The sequence below is a fragment of the Manis pentadactyla genome, chromosome 1 (genome assembly GCF_030020395.1).
Source record: "Manis pentadactyla isolate mManPen7 chromosome 1, mManPen7.hap1, whole genome shotgun sequence".
Classification (NCBI taxonomy): domain Eukaryota; kingdom Metazoa; phylum Chordata; class Mammalia; order Pholidota; family Manidae; genus Manis; species Manis pentadactyla.
Window position 1 is genome coordinate 16,838,302 of NC_080019.1, and position 16,063 is coordinate 16,854,364.

Consider the following 16,063-nt stretch of genomic DNA (forward strand, 5'->3'; position numbering starts at 1 on the left):
ACTCAGGATTTGTGTGGGACTTCATAGGATTTATATAGTAGTTTGTTTTTCAAAGCATTTGTACTTCATAGGGTTGTTCCATTATCTGCAACTTAGGGGAGTGCCTGCAGCTATACAGAGAATTACAGAATTTGCTTCTCCCACTCTTCCCCCACTCTCTGACTCCCCTTTCCAATTACCTGTGGCTATAAAGATGGGTTTTCTTGAAAATTTAACCAATCATGCTATTGTGCAGTTCCGAGCAACTGAGTCTGCCCTTCTGAGAAGCAAAAATGAAAAAGAAGCACAAGTGAAAAAATAACAGAGGCCTCTTCCCCCATTCCTTGCACATAGGGTTCTGTGTTCCTAGTTCCCACTGCCTTCTGGCGCTGTTCCCCATATGGAAATAGAGCTGGTGTCTCTGGGCAGAGGTAGGAGAGGAAAAAGAAACAAGAACTCACACTCCTAAGGGTCCTTGTCCTGGTTCTCTAGGGTGAATTGCTCTTGTTTTTTTGCTCTTTTTGATTTATCAAAAAGATAAATCTGTCTCTGATCAAAGCTTGGAGATAGAGGAGGAAAAGCCTAGGGAACTCACTACCGCCTACAGGTTTCTCCTCAAGTTGTGCCTTCCCTCCCAGTCAGCATGGGGATTTCTTTTTCAGGCATCCTTGGGTAGTAGCTCTTCAGCTTTTTAGTTGAAATCAGTGGCAGAGATATGCTGCACCAGGCACTGGCTAAGTTTCTCTCCCAGGATTTTCCAGGTCAAAGAGCCCAAGGGCTCAGTCCTGGGCCTTCTTATCTCCTTCATACACTCCTTTGTGATTTTTCTAGTTTTCATTGCCTTAAATAACCTCCCAGTTCATATAATCAGTCTTACTCTTTCTCCTGAACTCCAGAACCGCTTGTCCAACTGCCTAGTTGACACTTGAATATCCAATAAACATTTCAAACTTAACATTTCCAAACCTGAACTCCTGATCTCTGCTACCCCAAACCTGCTCCACACGTTCTTCCTCATTTCAGTAAATGGCAAGTGCATCCTTGTCTTGGTTCAAGGCAAAAAAAAAAAAAAAATTGGGGGTCATCCTTAATGTCTGAGAGAGAAGGAGAACCAGCAGTTGGATTTGCATTAACAAGTAGTAATAAATAATAGATAGAGCTTAAGCTCACAGAAAAAAATATTAATGAGAAAAAATTAAAAGTTGAGTAGAAAAGGCAAAGTGATCAGAGGTGGATGAGCATTCACTGTCATGTCTTAAACACTGAATAGCAAGTTAACCAACATTATAATAAAAGTAACTGGGGTTTGGGGCATGGGAACACTGCATGTGTGTGCTTTGGATGGAGAGGTGGAAGGATGGTAGATAATGGCCAAACCTTAAAAAAAAAAAACAGTAGCAATAGAAGGTTGTTATTCAGAGATGTGGAGATGAAAAGAGATTACTCTTAAGAATTGAAAGTAGTTTTGCTTTGAAGGGAGAGGAGTTGGGAAAGATAGAGAATGCTGTTTTTTATAAGTTGTATATAACTTTTTGGCCTTAGAGTATATGCGTGTTTAACTTGTATAAGAATAAAGGCAGTGGAGGTTACACCCCAACCTGTTAGATAAGTAAATATGGCTGTTTTTGTGGGCAAAGGGAGTCTGTCATTTTCTAAATTATTATATATTACTAAAAAGGTTGAAATTTCTTAAAGGAGCATATATTCATTATATAGTTCTATTTTTAAAAGCATAAAGTATATTATTAATCAAGTTTCTCCAGAGAAACAGAACACACACACACACACACACATCTTTCTCCATATATATATAAAATAGTGTGTGAGAAATGTATATATAATTGTGGAAAATGTAACCATAAAAGGATAATGTATTTTAAGTACTACTGTTAGGTAGAAAGATAGACATGAGCATCCAGGGAAGGGAAAGATAAGGTTTAGGAAAAAAAACCCTGCCCAAACTGCCCAGGCAGGGGGTCCCATGTAAGAACAACAAAGGCTTTGCAGGGGGGTAACTGCTTGCCTATTGGAACCAGGATAAACTGGTCCCAACCAGATCCCAACATGGGCACAATAAAAAACTAAGAACCACTCAAACCACACCTCATCATAACCTCATTAAAATAAAACAGGTTTTGCTTTTCCACCCTCCACGGGCTTTTCTGTGTACATTTTTGGAAAAGACGTGTGCACAAAGAGGAATGAGTGTAGAACCACAGCTGTCAGTCAAATGACCTCACACTGTCAATCAGGTGCCTCCCAGCTACATTGCAATAAATATACCTCCCCCCGCCACACTGAAAGTGTGGGGCCTTTTTCTACCTTGACTCTGGCCCACTCCTCTCCTGGAGTGATTCAAATAAAACTTTTGCTCTGCTTCGCTACTGTGTCTCTACCTTTCAATTCTTTGTTGTAGCGGTGACAAGAACCAAGGAGAATAAACTCAACCTGTAACATATTTGGTGCCGTGATTCAGATCGCTACTCCTGGTAGCCCCCAGCTGGAGACACTCACTACCTACCTATTCTCTAGAAATCCTTCCCTTCCTTCTCTGTCTCTCAGGGATAAAACAACTGCACTGCAGGCATGAGACGGTCAGTTAAAAGTCAGTAGGATGGCCACTGATCTTAAGACTCCTGTGACAGGCTTCCCTCTGACCTGTTCCGGGGCAACTCATCTCATGATCCCTTCGGCTGTGAGATATCCACCGGACTGCTGAGGCAGTACCCACTTGTGCTCACCTTGGGAACACCTCTCTAGGAGTCAGGTCATGATTCAATTCTCAGGAATGCTGCCCAGAGTGTCCTGACATGTCTCCCTGTACTTGCTTCTAAAACAGCTCCCTGTGGGAGCTAAGAGCATTCTCACTCTCCTTGATTCTATGATACTCGGTCCCTTTCATGCTCAGAGTTTTTTCTATTATTGTGTCTGCTCTATTTTTCTATTTAGAGGAGAATGGAAATATTTACTCTCAGTGGGATCTGCTGATCTGACAACTCTAGCCTCCCACTGAGAATCTGCCTCTCCTGCCTACCAGCCTGCAGGAGCAACATAGCCAAGGGCCAAAACCTCTTCCCTGTCACATCAGCTTTTTTTCTCATGGCTGCCTTAGTCCATTAGGCAACCAGAGGTGAGCTTTCCTAACTAATTTTGCGGTCTCTCTGGGTTCAGACCTTGACTCAGGCCTCTTGCTGTTGGCCCCTGATGAGGTTTTTAGGTCTCCGGGAGGCTTGTCTGGCATAACCCTCCCTTTATGCCTTTTGCTGACTCTAGGATCTCAGCTGAATGCTGCCTCCCTCCTGTTCTTCCCCCTTTACCATGGCGTCTGCTGCCAAAACAGTCAATAGAGACCAAAGTTCTCCTGAGGGTGACTCCCCTAGAATCTTATTCTCCCATTTCCTGTGCATATGATTGGAGGTGACTCCACCCCTGCCCCTTCTGATAAGGGCAAACAATCCCAGATACCACCCACTCAATACAATGCTACTGCTTAATGTGTGAGGTCACTAGGGAATCCTGGAGCCAGGAGTGTTGCTCCTTGAGGATGCTGTCCCTCCAGCAGATTTCAAGGACTAGGGCACGCCAGATTCTTTACATGGTCCCCCACCATGGGGATGTCTAAGAGGCACCACTTGGAATCTCCATCATTGATCATGAGCCTTGCCCTCATCTAGTGAGTTGCCCTAACCTAGTTACATGAGAACTGATGGCAATGAAAAGGTACCATTTCACTGGCTGTCACAAACCCAATGGGTGGAGATACCCATCCAGAGGACTGTTTAGTGCTAGATGTATACTAGGCCACTGAGTCACAACGTCAGGATGCTGGGCTTTCTCACTCAGTAGTCCTTCCCGTTCATTCTAGATGGGGAACCAACACCCAACTCTCTGTAATAGCCCCTGGGGTTTCATCCTCCCAACACTGAGAGTGCTTTGACCCCTAGAACCTGAGGGGATCAAGGCTCAAATTCTTCTGCATGACAGCTTGACCCCCATTCAAACTCCCTGGTGGGAAACTTGACCCCCAGAAGGGAACCTAAATTATAATACCACCCTGCAATTAGACCTGTTCTGTAAATGGCATGGTAAATAGCCAGAGGTTCCTGAAGTCCAGGCTTTCTTTCGAAATCAGGGAGAGTGGAGATCTATTCCATAAATGCAAACGAACAGCACTGGCTCTATTCCCTTCAGGCCTCCCTGAGACACCCCACAACCTAAGCCTTCTGTGAAAGGTACAGGTCTCAGCAAGCCAATGCCCTCTACAGGGGGTGACATCTTAGACCTAGGCTTTCTGCAGAGGGTGTAGGTCTAATCAATGCCCTCCGTGGGAAGCAACACCCCAGAACCTAAGCTTCTACAGAGGGCAGGGATCCAAACAAACCAATGCCCTCAGAGAAACCTCTACTCTATCCCACTTTGCCCACTTACCCTGGGCCTTCACCAGACTGCAACCCCCTGGGGTCATCAACCCAACCCAAGTACCCTGCTACTCTAAAATCTTCCCATATTCCACGTCTCCCTGATGCCTGCAGATGTTCCCCTGATCTGGAGGGGCACCCCACTATGGGACAGTAACTATTACCTCTGCAGAGGGTCTTCCCCCTTGTGGAGACAGCAGGGGAATTGGCCCTCAGCTTCTCCGTAAGTGCTTCTCTCTCACTGAACTTAACTTAAAATAGATCTGGGAAGCTACACTGACAATCCTCATGGTCATATAGGGAGTTTCCAATATGTAACAGTTGCCTATGATCTGACTGGGAGAGATTTCTGGGTCATCCTGACTCAGACTCTTCAAACACAGAATTAGAGTGACTCGAGAGGCAAAGGAATTTGCGAATGGCCTACACCTAACAGATCCTAATTATCCCACAGAGAACACAACTATCCCCTCCATGGATCCCAGATGGGACTATAATCTTATCAATGCTGGTTTAGGGACCATTACTTAATTTGCATAAAGGCTGGACTAAGGCCAACAGGCGGAAGGTTATCAGCAGTTTCTGCTGTGACCCAAGAGCCCAGTGAGAACCCAATCACCTTTCTAGAAATGCTTAAAGAGGCACTCATTAAACATCCCAGTCTAGACCTGGACTTATATGAGAACAAGGTCATCCTGAAAGATAGATAGACCCAGTCAGTACCAGACATTAGGAGGAAACTCCAAAAGACGGTTCAGGACTCAGGCCACGATAGGTGACATGCTCACTGTAGCAACTTCATATTTTTATAACTGAGAGCAGGTAATGGAGGCCAGGGCTCAGGAGAATGAAAGGAAAAATATGGTGAGGCACCAATAGGAGGAACAGAAAAGCAAAGCTAGGCGTGCCCAGATGATGGCGGCCCTGCAGGGCAGAGGAGAGCCCGTTGGTGCCCCAACCACACTCAAGGACAGACCCACGAGGTGCTGTATCTCCACTGAGCAGGACACTGGGCCAGAGAATGTCCCTAAAGGGACAGGTCACCTGTCACTGTGTATCCAAAATGTGGAAAGGCAGGGCACTGGGCTGCCCTCCTCCCCTTGAACCAAAGGGAACAGCAATCTGAGGCAGCCCCAGACCTGCAACTGCTCAACCAGGGCTGATGTGGCCCCATCCAGTCGGCCCCACTGCAAGAGACCACCATCACTGGACTGGAGCCAGGGGCACCAATGGCTGTGGCAGGTAGGACAGTAATTTCCCTTTTGGATACTGGGTACACCTACTCAGTTCTGACTTCCTTCTCTGGACCCCTTACCTCAAGGGCCTGCACTGTCTTGGGACTTACTGGCAAGCCAACCTCTCTGCCCTTCACTCCCCTGTTCTTCACCTCTTTCTCTGCCCACCTGTCCCCCTCTTTGGTATTACACTGGGTGTGTAAACATAGAGCCTATTTTAAGCTCCCTCCCAGGTGGACTGGCTGCTGCTCTTTGGGTTTTATAGTAACAGACGTGTCCTTGGCCATGGCCAGTATGTCCCTGCCTTATCCAACATATCACCAACCAAAGCTGACCAAAAGGGTGCGTCCCCTTCTCCTATGAGCAATAGGGCTCACGGCTCTCCTGGGAACTGAGGGGCAGATACTAGAGGCTCCTCCCTAGGGATTCAATGCCAATTTTCCCAGGAAATAGCTGAGAATTTCTAGCAAATGGCTGCTGTCTTGACAGGGCTTCAGAGCCAGTTAGACTCACTTGCTGGGGTGGCTCCTCAAAACTACAGAGCATTAGCCCTCCGCACCGCCAGCGAGGAACCTGTCCGTATCTAAGGGAGGATTGCTGTTTCTGCATCAGTCGGTCAGGCCAAGTACAGGAAGACAGTGGCCAGAACCTAGACTCCACAGATAAGATTCAAATTTGGGCACAGCAGTCTCATGTGAAATCATGGGTAACATCCCTCCTTCTACCCTTGGCATCTCCCCTAGTTTTACTAGTCATAGCCTGTGCTCCTGGGCCCCTTTGCTTAACTTCTTTATTCAATGTCTCTCTTCCAGGCTTCAGGCTCTACATTTAAAAATGATGATTCAAGAGGGCTGTCAGCCTATTCAGGCGTCCTTACCCTCCATCTATATGGGACCTCTGTATCGACTAGAACCTTTATCTGGGCATAGTGTCACAGATCCCGGGCCCCTCAGGACTTAACCAAGGAGGCATAAACCCGAAACCCCAATCAACAGCGAGCACTGGAACCCAGTCCTTGTACACTGCCTTTCTATCAGCAGGAAGCAGCCAGAGAGGTCGTCGCCCTGGGGCCCAAAGAATTGGGTCCCAACTGCATGAGGGGGGAATGTTAGGTAGAAAGATAGACATGAGCAGCTGGGACAGGGAAGATAGGGTTAAAGGGAAAAAAAACCTGCCCAAACTGCTCAGGTAGGGGGTCTCATGTGAAGACACCAAGGGCTTTGCAGGGAGATAACTTCCTGCCTACTGGGCCAAACTTCCCAACCAGGTCCCAACAGGGTACAACTGAACAAAACTAAGAACCATCCAAACCACACCTCATCATAATCTTTAAATAAAACAGGTTTTGCTTCCCCTGCCATGGGCTTCCCTGTGGGCATTTTGGGAAAAGCATGAGCACCAAGAGGAATGAGTGTATAGCTAGAGCTGTCAATCAAAGACCTCACCCCATCAATCAGAGAGGTGCCTCCCAGCTAGATTGTGATAAATAGACACCGCACCCCACCCCGCCACAAAAGGTTGGGGCCTTTGTCTACCGTGACTGTGGTCCACTCCTCTCCTGGAGTGTATTCAGATAAAACTTTCACTCTGCTTCACTGTGTCTCTGCCTTCAAATCTTTGTTGTGGCAGGGATGAGAACTGAGGAGAACAAACGCAACCCATAACACTATTTACATGTATGAAATGTTAGTGTTATTTAGGGAAAATCTGTATCCCTATCATCTATATTTATATCTATCTCTGTATATCTATTGAGAGATTAATCATGAAGAACTGGCTCACGAGGCTGAGAAATCCTATGATGTGCCATTTACAAACTGGAAACGCAGAAAAGCTGGTGGTGTAATTCAGTCTGAATGCAAAGCCTGAGAAGGGGGAAAGGGAGAATCTGAAGGTATAAACCCAGCGCCAGGGCAGATGAGATGAGACGGAGCAGCCCAAGCTTGAGGCAGGGGAAGAAAGGGGTGAAATCCCTTTCTCTGCCTTGTGTTCTAAGCCCTCATCAGATTGGAGGATGCCCACCCCTGGGAGGTCAGTGTATTTCTAGCCTCTAATTTAAATGCTAATCTCACCTGGAAACACCACAGATACACCCAGAAATAATGTTTAAATTGGGCACCCCACAGCAAGTTGACATCTGAAATTAACCTTTACATAAAGGTACAATACTGGAGACCATTTTTATAATCTTCGTATAGGAAATGAGTTTCTAAACATGACTTCAAGCCAGAACCCACACAACTATATATATCATCTATACTAACTTATATCAAGAAAAAGAATTTTCAGATGGGTAACTATGTAGATAAAAATATAAATGTGTAGATGAAAAACAGAGGCTATCAGATGGGAAATCCTTCAGAATTTATAAGGTCAGAATCCTATCCCATCCATCCTCTTTGCCTTCTTTTTAAATCAAGGAGTTACCTACCCAGGTCAAAGGCCAAATATTCCTTTTACAATCTGTATCCCATCCTCTTCTAAACCTTAAGGCAGTGGGTCTCACTTTCAATCTCAGGACCACTTCACATATAGGAGAAAAATAATTTTCCTTCTAGATTCCTGGTTAATTCCACCACCCTCTTAATAAAAGATTAACAGAAGAAAAATAGACATTTAATACCATGTATATATCCTGCATACATGTGAGAGACCCAAGAAAACTGAGTAACTCCCCCAAATGGCCTAAGCCATCACCTCAAATACCATTTCCAGCTAAAGACAAGAGAAGATGTTGGAGTGGGGGTAGTTATGGGAGGTGATCAAGACAAGGCTAGGTTGTTATGCAGGTTTAAGTCCCTGCCTTATGCTTTGATAAGAGGCTCTAGAGATTTGGTCATCCTTCTCCTCCAGGTACAGTAGGGAGACACCCTTACAAATGGAGATTTCTCTTGTGCATGTAAATATCTTTTACTAAAGGGTTACATCTAGGTGTTCAGTGCTTCTCCTGTGTCTGCAGTTTCTTAAAAATAGCCAGCTCAAGATAATCCTTATGCCAAAGAGGCATATTTTGAGGTTGACATGAGGACTATTTTGAGCTGATTACTTTGAAAAATTCAGACACAAGAGAATCTCTGAAAACAGAGTAAAAGTTAACCTTTTGTAAGAGAAGTTCACATTAGAAAGGGAGCTTGAACCAGGCAGAGAGCTATGACCAGAAAGAACCTGAGAGACTTACCTACATGGCAGGTGATAGGGAAAAATTCTGTGATGTCTTAAATTATATAAGGGCCAGACAATGAGGGAAAGGTCATCAGTCAATATCTTTGGACCACAGATAACCAGAAACTCCACATTTCTGGATGAAGTAATTTCAATAAGCATCTAGAAGGTCCTCGAGACAACCACATCCCCCTTTCACATGAGCAGTGTCTGACCATCATCAACAACTAGTCCACCAGCCTTCTCTGTGGACTAACAACTTCTATCTCAGGACTCTCTCCAATACACATGTAGAGAAAATGGAAATTTCTGACCAGAATTCCCATCTGGCTTTAATAGCACCCATTGTATATGTGTGTGTATATATATATATATACATACACATATTTAAGAGTAGTAGGATATTTAGGGCAGGGCAGGTGGTACTAGTCCACACCGTAAGCCCTCAATTCCCAAAAGTCCTCAACTGCCTATAAATCACCTAGACAACACACCACCCCGGGCTCTCTTGTACCCTCCTGGCATGTATCATGTAGTCTAGTATCTTTACCCTAGAGGATTAGTGTGACCTTGACTTTACATAATGCTGAACACAGACTTTCTATAGGGACTTTGCATTGTGACATTGCTTTGACTGTAAATATCTTGCCTTGCTTTTTCCAGAGGCCCTCACCCTCTGCCTAAGCCCATGGTCCCTGTCTCAAATTCAATCAACTTTCTCTCCCTTAGACCTGTTTCTTGAGTATGCAAGACAGGCCTTGCTGCTGGTGAAGCAGAAACTTCCTGTCCCGGGACTCAGTACTTTTTCTGGCTGCATCTGTAATAACTGGATAAACGCTTTGATTTCAGAGATCTCTCAGTCTCTAGAGTTTTTGACTTGTCACAGGACAACTTTTGTTTACCCATCATTTCCTCTTCTCACCTGCCCCCATTACCTCCCCCAGCCCCAGACACCCCAGATCTTTCAGGTCAGGAACTCATAGAAATCTCAATCCTTTGTCTGCTTTTGAGTCTCATATGTTTGTGCGGCTCCCATATGTTCATATTGAGAATGTAATTAAATTTCTCTCCTGTTAATCTTTTACTCTTGGCTGGATGTCAGCCAAAAACCTGTAAGGGTAGAGAGAAAATTATTTCTCCTCCACTATAGCACCCTTAAAAATTAGGATTCTAAAAGAGCTTTTGCTTATGTGTGTAGTATCTATTGATAATTGCAATTAGAGATTAAAACAAAAATTTTGTCACTTAAAATAATAAACCCATCACATTTTAACATAAAAAACACTCAGGAAAAATAACTATATTTCCAATAGACACACACAAATAGGAGAATGACACTTTTATTTTTTGTTGATTTTTTTTTTATTGAAGTATAGCTGACACACAATGTTATATTGATTTCATGTATACAACATAGTGATTCAACAGTTATAGACATTATTAAATCCTCAGAATGACTTTGTTTTACATTTTTCGCAAATGACTTTAAAGTCTAACAATAGAAGATGTAAGGACCAAGGGAAGGCTGCCCCAAGATGTGCCATTGTGACATGCAGATTATTTTGAGGGTGGGGAACCATCAAGGCCCAAAAGACTCAAGAGAATGCCTTGACACACTCCCCCTACCACACACACACACACACACACACACACACACAACTGCATGAAAAGAATTTAGATGAAGAAACTACTCCAGGCTATCGCCATAAAGAGGTACGTTATAATGTAAACTGTAGGGGTGGCAGACAGTGATGTGGCTAAGTCTGTTAAGATTCCTCTCTGTGGCCCATATTTTTATGTGGCCATCAAGTATTTTGTTTGCCAAACATCTATTCTTTTTGTATTCCTGTGAACTGCTTCTCTTTTCCTTTGAAGACTCAGACCCCTACCCCCTTCTCCTTGGTTCAGGATGACTTATATACTTCCCTGTCCCTGACTGTCTTTGGAAAGCATGGCTATGGCTTCCTCAAAGGTGCTAACAGTACATCATTAATTTATTTAGCTTAAGTAAAACTTACATTAAACTGATGGCTTTTAATTTGAAGATATTATCTTTTAACCAAGAATGGAAATTACTTTCACATGGTTGGCAATATTTGAAATAATTACTAAACTTTAGTTGAAAAAGGTCTAAAAATTACTTTATTAGATTTCCTCAGAGCACATCTTATTACAATATGATGCCACCCACAAGAGAGAAAGGCCATGAGAAGGGTCAAGGACATCATATGAGTAACTTACACAGACGCTGAAATACCATATTCTCCTAGCACATGATGTACTGATAGCATTTGGCAAAACAATTGGAAGAGACCCAGATGGAGACAACAATCTTAGTTAATGAGCTCCATTAAGTTATGTTCATCAACTGATAATGTGAACTCAGGTTGAACTCTAGTCATGAAACTTGGAAAGAGGGAAGTTTGAGAAATTGTATAATATATTCTTCATTGTGATATTATTGACCTGAGCATGAGATCAATTCTAAGAATGACTCCAAGGGGAAGATAAGTTCAAGATCAAGCTCCAAAAATGGGAACCACTTAACACATGTTCATCCTCTCAAATTCTGTATCTAAATCCATCCATACTGAGTAACTTTCTGGATACTCACTACAGGGCTAAAATTCTTGTCTCTAATTTGAACTGACAGTCATGGTTCTCAGTAAGCCACGTTTAAACAGGAGCTGGAACATGTTAGACATGCAACAGAATCAAAGAACTAATAAATTTAGGTGATTATCTTAATCAATTATAAGTAATGTACATGTAGACCAATGTAGTCTGTCCATTAGGGAAATGTGGTTCTAACAACTGTCTTGTCATGATTTCTTTTTTAACTATGAATGAGTTAATGACTTTTATTGTTCTTTTTCTTTGGAAATGTAGTACAGGCTTATTATAGAAAATCTGGAAGGTAGAAAAATAGAGAAAAAAAACTAAAATTAGCTGTAATAACATCACCTAAACACACACATAAACAATGGACTCATTATAGGAGCCACCTTTTAAACATACAACAAACCCCACTGCTTGTCATTAAATCAAACAGATTTCAGTATGTGTGTCCTGAGGCTTCCAAAATACTCTAGAAATTATATAGGAGGTCATGATATACATTGATTCAAGTGCTGATCCTGAGCAACAGAGATTTGTGACAGTCTTACTGTGGATCAAGGGAAGGCATGTGGCATACGGCCAGGGCCCTGCCACACCCTGTTTTTCAGGCAGAGAGAGAAGAAACCTGAGACCCCCACCCACCCACCCACTCCCAGGGGGAGGCAGTCATAGTGTGGCCAGGGTATGTGAAGAGGACAGGGGGTACCACAGTTTGTGACACTAGATCTTCTCATTTTAACTTCCTTTCATGGGCATGTGGGCCTCGTGGAATCCCTCAGAGATTTCTGACCCAGGATCTGTCCCATCGTGGGGTGGCCGGTACTGTCCGGAGTTCACTGGGAAATCAGGCCCTTCACTGGGTGCTTTTACCCTTGTGCTGTTGTTTCATTACTGGTGAGGGAAGAGACGACAATCCTAGTTAATAAGCTCCATTTCCCTTTTCTGGTTGACTGGAATAGTGATGTCCAGGATAAGTTTGGAAACCCTGTGTTAAAGATGACAGAGGTGCCATCAGCTTAGATTGACAAAGTACTATGTGAAGGGTAATCTTTATTCCCACTGACCTGGAATATTTCTGTACCATTACCTGAGCAACAAATAAACTCCTTATGTGTTATCATCATTATACTTTGGGTCTTAAACTGCTTTAATTAAGATCATATATAATTAAGTGGGAGGGATTAATGTCAGTTTAGAATAACCATATCAGGGTCTGAGGATACAGAGAAGTATCTACTCATGATAAGAGGCTATTCTAGTGTCAGAAACCGGAGGGAAGAGTTAGGATTCAAGTCCATTTTCCAATCCTGATAGAGGAATTGTGGGAAAAGCCATTCTCCTAAATCAAAACATTAATATTGGTCAATTTGCTTTAAGAAACTTACAAACAACAGGAAACACAGCATTGTTTTTGTTTATCTACCTACATAATGCTTGGGGAAAAAGTAATACATGAACTCTTGGTATGCCCTAGTTTTGATTTCAAGAAGAGTTACTAGTCATCTATGTGGTAATGTGTCATTTTGGTGGGCTCTATTCTAGGCCCCGTGGAGGAGCTAGGATGTGAAGATACTCTGTCACTGCCCTGAAACTCTCATGGTACACTGGAAGGAAGAGAGGGGTACGATATGAGGGCTCATCTATAGAGCTATATGAAACAAGAATAAGGGAAGAAGTCTGGGAAGTTGGAGTCCTCATACATTAAAAGTTTTTTAAAACTGCAAGGTAAGTAGGTCAGATAAATTATTAAGGTTTTTTTTTTATTAGTACATGGTTATCATTTCTTAGAGGATCATTTTTGGCTTTAGAAGCAAACAAGAACTGTTACATGTCAAGGGAAATGGGCAACATAATCTCCTATACCTTTTGCTCCAATGGTCCCAGTGAGAGAAATGAGGGTTCATTTGCTTTCTTCTTGGGTTTTCTTTAAAAGCCCTGGTTACTCCTGGCCACTGCTGTATGGGTGGCCATTAGATATCTGGAAATACACACTCTCCTGAAGCTGACTTAGTTTGAAGGGAAAAGAGACGCATGATTTTTGCTTTCTGTTGCTGGGATTTAAGAGAGAGAAGTAGCCTGCTTCTTTCAAGCTGGAACTTAAAATGATGTAGAATGTCTTGAGCTTGTGAAAGATCATGTGCACACCTGCTCCTAACATTGAACCAAACTAATTATGAAAAAAATACTTTTTAAGACTATGACTCATTGAAAAAAATAGGATCATACTCCTTCTAATGTGTACAGACTAAGTTATCTTATTGATGAATTAGGAGCAGAAATCTCTGTTTCATCCTTTCTTTGAAACATTATCCTTCAACTTTCAAGGACTATTTTTGCATAGTCACGGCACATTTTGAGCACACCCAAAAAATATGTTTCATGAGATACGGATAATGGTGCAGTACCAAGATGTCTTTGGTGTTTAGTTTTGAAATAGAGCTCTAGCTTAGAGATAGTCAACAGGAACCTGCAATATCAGTACCACTTCATTTTAAATGAGTGACACTTAACAAGAAAAGGGAAACTATTGAATAATGACACACATTCTTTTTTGAACTTGTTAGTGTATGCACCTATATTTTTATTTAGTTAAGAGTAAACATGCTATGTTTTCTACCTTTTCACCTAAATGTAATTTATACATCCATTTCCATGTGTAAACAAAGTCAACATACTTGGAATTTTTCATGGCTATATGAGAGTCTATTTTGTTAATATACTAATTAAATTATAACTATATGTTATAATACTATATATGTATTATAATATATATTATATATAGTATATGTTAATACTATATATATAGTATATGTTAATATATGGTATATAGTATAATACTATATAATATATGTTAATGTACTAATTAGATTATAGCACATGGGTATTGCTGAGTTGTTAGGCATTTTTGGTATTTTCTACTTTCTTTTTGCTATTAGCTGCTGCTATGAATATACAAAATCAAAATAATAAATTACAAATTGCTCTTTTGCCATTTTATTGGAGTGTCATTTTATTTGTCATTTTTCAAAATGGAGCTACTCAACCGAAATGTGTAGGACAATTTGCGAATTTGGGGATAATTGCTCTACTGTTTCTGAGTTCATTTATGGAAAGTCTATTTACCAACAATGTATAAGTGTTCTTTTTTCATTATGCCTTATCTATTTTCATTAAGAGGTGTTTTTGCTATATTAACAGTTCTATCAATAAAATGCTTATATTGAATGATCAAGACTTAGGAAATAATTGAAAATAGCTTTAGTTATGTTTCCTGTGTCCTTTAAAATACATTCTGTAAAATGATTCTTCCCTTGTTCCTCTGTCGAAACCAGGGTAGACTCCATTTCTGTTCTTGTCTCTATTAGGTAATAAAATGGTCCTTCAGTTAGTAATTAAAATACTTACCCAATGCAGTACTAAAATTTCCATTCTGATCTTAAATTGTTGTTTTTATTCACTCTCCCACTAGAATCAGCAAAAGGATGTTCAATTTCTGCCCCACCCCCACCCTACCTAGAGCTTTTATTCCTCTTGGTACCCAAAGTTGCTGACCCCTCCGTCATCGGAACTCATGAAGGGAACACTTAGGTGAGAGAGTACGTCTGACTAGAACAGTGTCTTCACGGTGACCCAGCATTCTACTCTTGGAAAACATTTCCATCTGAATCTTTCTCTTGTAGGTGCTTTTGTAGGTTCTCCAGAATTTCCCAATTGATGGTAACCTCTCAGCTACTATTCTCTTAGCTTTTATAAATTCATCTCTGTTTTGACTGGTTGCCTACATTTTCTTTGGTCCTTAGGTTTCTGGCAGCACTTCTGCTTTCTATTAAAAGCTGTTTCTCCCTCCAGGAAGTCATCTCTCATGTGCCCATCATTCCCCCCAACCTCCACATGGCCCATACAAAGCCCAAGGAAACTCTTTGTTTGTTGGTTACGTTATTATCTGTTAAACACAAATTACAAGGGTTTCTTTCCTAACATCCTCCATCTCCGCATGTTTTCCAACTAATTCTCTTAAAGAGGAAAAAGGACAAGTCAGAATTACAAGAGGGAAGAGCTTTTTTCAAATTACCAATGCCCACAATAAGTTATTGGGCTGGATATTAAAAAATTGATAAACTTCAATAGATTACTTCCTTTTATCATGTATCTTCATTTTTTCTAACTTATTGTGTTCAAAACAAGCTTATTTTTTCAATTTAACCTCAAGTAACATATTAAAGAGTGATTAATGAGAACTGAAATGTTGAAAGGCAAAGGATTTCTTTTTATACATCTAACTGAGTGAAAAAGCATATTGTAATATTCCATTCACAAAAGATAAGGAATATTGGCTCTTCTATTTTGAACTCCAAAAATGAGGTGACCTAAGAACAGCCTTTAAAGGGTAAATATTTCCACAGGACATTTAAAATGACTTGGCTATAGACCTCCAGGCTACATTGCTGGTAGCAAGGAAGAATTTGTCACAAGTGATGTTAATAAGGGCTGCCATTTATCAAACCTCTCCTTTGTGCTGGGCACTCTACATATTTCACACAAATCTCAAGACAATTTTGCAAGTTTTTAGCAATGATTCTTATCCTCACATTACAGATAAGACAACTGAAGTTATGTGAATAAATCAGCAAGGGTGTGTTATGGCTTTCA

At 41.6% G+C, this 16,063-nt stretch overlaps 1 protein-coding gene across 1 annotated transcript in view; it reads left to right on the plus strand.

Moving 5' to 3' along the window:
• The window catches only part of TMEM192 (transmembrane protein 192), a 94,325-nt gene that overhangs the window by 43,099 nt on the left and 35,163 nt on the right, over positions 1-16,063 (plus strand). Inside the window, exon 7 of the transcript XR_008993609.1 lies at positions 12,956-13,138. The gene's annotated coding sequence lies outside the window, so the exon portion shown is untranslated. The remainder of the gene's footprint in view (positions 1-12,955; positions 13,139-16,063) is intronic.